Here is a 3,955-nt window from a genome sequence, read left to right on the forward strand (position 1 = left end):
ATATATATATATATATATATATATATATATATATATATATATATATTTATTTTGTGGTGCCATTGCTGTCCTCTAGGGGCTGAATAGGGCAGCTATAGGACTTTTGCACACAGAGAGTTAATCCTCCTTGGAATGGCTGTTCAGGTGTTAACTAATGAAGCTAATCAGCCTGCTCTGAAGAGTCAGGAAGTGCTTTAAAAGACTGGAAGCTGCAAGGCACAGAGAGACTGTTTTTCCCCAGAGAGGGAGGGGGGGGAGGACGCACAGTCTCTCTGTGCCTTTCAGCTTCCAGCCTTTTAAAGCACTTCCTGACTTCAGAGCAGGTTGATTAGTTTAATTAGTTAACAACTGAACAGCCATTCCAAGGAGGTTTAACTCTCTGTGCTGCAAAAGTCCTATAGCTGCCCTATTCAGCCCCTAGAGGACAGCGATGGCACCACAATATATATGTATATATATATATATACAGTGGTCGACAAATCACCAAAAAATCTACTCGCCGAACAAAAAAATCTACTCGCCACCTAGTACCAAATGTGTGCTGCTTGGGCCAATAGGAGCTCGCCACAATGTTAAATCCACTCGCCCGGGGCGTGCAAATGTATAGGTTTGTCGAGCACTGTATATATATATATATATATATATATATATATATATATATATATATATATATATATATATATATAGCAACTGTAAATATTCCTGTATGTTCATTTGCATGTCTTAGACAGCTCTGCAATCCTGTCTTTCACCATTATCACCCAGCGCACAGCACTTCCACTGCAGCAAGGGATTCTGGGAAATGACATGCAAATGAACACACAGTGCCACCTTTTATCTCAAGCTCCTATTACAGTGCAACCCTTAAGCCAATGCATGCTGCTTTAAACACAGCTTTTAAGCAAAGGCTGGGGTAAGATGCAAAGCCAGTAAACCCACTCACAGACATGTTTCAACCTTGATAGGTATCATCAGTGTGAGGTTGGTTGCTGGCTCTGCTGGTTTGAGATTAAGAGTTGGGGCGGGTGATATATAGATGCTATATAGCTAGCACCCGCCCCAAACTTGCCCTATTACAACTGGTCAAATCCTACACTCTCCCCTAATAACAGACGGATCGATATAGTTCCTTATCATTGATCTGTTTCCAATCAGGTATTCCCCAATATTAACACTGAGGTCCCTGTATAAAAGGAACTCCCAGGTCAGGATCTCCCCTATAATTAAGTCCCTCTGTATAAGGGCACCCCTATCCCCATATTGTACTACCTGCCTTTCTCATTCACAGTCTTGTTTTTTTTTTTTTTTTTTTTTAGTTTTCATTCTTTTTTCTTCTTGCAATAAAAATAACTGTTTGTCCGAATCCCACTCACATTACAAGCGGGGTTTGTGCAGTAACCGCACGCAGCGTCTGAGCACTGAGGCACTGCAGGGGTTAAGGGTGTCAGCGCAGTGTGTCACAGGCCTCTCCGGCACTGCAGGGGTTAAGGGTGTCCCGGCAGTGTGTCACAGGCCTCTCCAGGACTGCAGGGGTTAAGAGTGTCCCAGCAGTGTGTGACAGGCCTCTCCGGCACTGCAGATGTTAAGGATGTGTCAAGGCCTCTCCGGCATTGCAGGGGTTAAGGGTTTCCCGACATGAGGGTCACAGGCCTCTCCGACATTGCAGGGGTTAAGGGTGTCCTGACATGAGGGTCACAGGCCTCTCCGGCATTGCACGTGTTAACGTGTCAGCGATACGTTGCTGGGCTCTGGCATTGCAGGGGTTAAAATAGGGCAATGTGTGATAGGCCTCTCTGGCACCGCAGGTGTTATGTGATCCAGGCCTCTCTGGCACCGCAGAGGTTATATGATCCAGGCCTCTCTGGCACCGCAGGGGTTATATGATACAGGCCTCTGGCACTGCAGGGGTTAAATGATACAGGCCTCTGGCACTGCAGGGGTTACATGATCCAGGACTCGCTGGCACCGCAGAGGTTACGTGATCCATGACCCTGTGGCACCGCAGGGGTTATATGATCCAGGCCTCTCTGGCACCGCAGAGGTTACATGATCCAGGACTCGCTGGCACCGCAGAGGTTACATGATCCAGGCCTCTGGCACCGCAGGGGTTATATGATACAGGCCTCTGGCACTGCAGGGGTTACATGATCCAGGACTCGCTGGCACCGCAGAGGTTACGTGATCCATGACCCTGTGGCACCGCAGGGGTTATATGATCCAGGCCTCTCTGGCACCGCAGGGGTTACATGATCCAGGCCTCTCCGGCACCGCAGGGGTTATATGATCCAGGCCTCTCTGGCACCGCAGGGGTTATATGATCCAGGCCTCTCTGGCACCGCAGGGGTTATATGATCCAGGCCTCTCTGGCACCGCAGAGGTTATGTGGTCCATGCTTCTGTGGCACTGTGGGGTTTACGCGATCCACGCCTCTGGCACTGCAAGGGTTACGTGGAAGTTTGTGACAGCGTAGGGGGTACGTGATCCATGACCCTGTGGCACAGCAGGGGTTAAATGATCCAGGCCTCTCTGGCACCGCAGGGGTTACATGATCCAGGCCTCTCCGGCACCACAGGGGTTACATGATCCAGGCCTCTCTGGCACCGCAGGGGTTATATGATCCAGGCCTCTCTGGCACCGCAGGGGTTATATGATCCAGGACTACCTGGCACCGCAGGGGTTACATGATCCAGGCCTCTCTGGCACCGCAGGGGTTATATGATCCAGGACTACCTGGCACCGCAGGGGTTACATGATCCAGGACTCACTGGCACCGCAGGGGTTATATGATCCAGGCCTCTCCGGCACCGCAGGGGTTATATGATCCAGGACTCGCTGGCACCGCAGGGGTTATATGATCCAGGCCTCTCCGGCACAGCAGGGGTTATATGATCCAGGCCTCTCCGGCACCACAGGGGTTATATGATCCAGGACTCGCTGGCACCGCAGGGGTTATATGATCCAGGACTACCTGGCACCGCAGGGGTTATATGATCCAGGACTACCTGGCACCGCAGGGGTTACATGATTCAGGGCTCACTGGCAATGTTGGCAGATTATAATTCTCAGCACATAACAGGAATTTGCTCCCTTCACGGTCTCTTCCTCACAGTCCAGTGAAGTTATTATATCATCAGACTGAGAGATGGGATAATCAGCTAATGCAGCCTCCTCCCTCCCCTTCTCCCCTCCTCCCACAGCTCCAGCGCCTCACCTCTCACAGCTCCATAACCTTCACCAGCACCTCACCTCTCAGCTCCATAACCTTCACCAGCACCTCACCTCTCACAGCTCCATAACCTTCACCAGCGCCTCTCCTCTCCTCTCACAGCTCCATAACCTTCACCAGCGCCTCTCCTCTCACAGCTCCATAACCTTCACCAGCGCCTCACCTCTCACAGCTCCATAACCTTCACCAGCGCCTCTCCTCTCACAGCTCCATAACCTTCACCAGCGCCTCACCTCTCACAGCTCCATAACCTTCACCAGCGCCTCACCTCTCACAGCTCCATCACCTTCACCAGCGCCTCTCCTCTCACAGCTCCATAACCTTCACCAGCGCCTCACCTCTCCAGCTCCATAACCTTCACCAGCGCCTCACCTCTCACAGCTCCATAACCTTCACCAGCACCTCACCTCTCACAGCTCCATAACCTTCACCAGCACCTCACCACTCACAGCTCCATAACCTTCACCAGCACCTCACCTCTCACAGCTCCATAACCTTCACCAGCACCTCACTTCTCACAGCTCCATAACCTTCACCAGCACCTCACCTCTCACAGCTCCATAACCTTCACCAGCGCCTCTCCTCACCTCTCACAGCTCCATAACCTTCACCAGCACCTCACCTCTCACAGCTCCATAACCTTCACCAGCACCTCACCTCTCACAGCTCCATAACCTTCACCAGCACCTCACCTCTCACAGCTCCATAACCTTCACCAGTGCCTCACCT

This window comes from Ascaphus truei, chromosome 13, assembly GCF_040206685.1.
Source record: "Ascaphus truei isolate aAscTru1 chromosome 13, aAscTru1.hap1, whole genome shotgun sequence".
In the NCBI taxonomy this organism is placed as follows: Eukaryota; Metazoa; Chordata; class Amphibia; order Anura; family Ascaphidae; genus Ascaphus; species Ascaphus truei.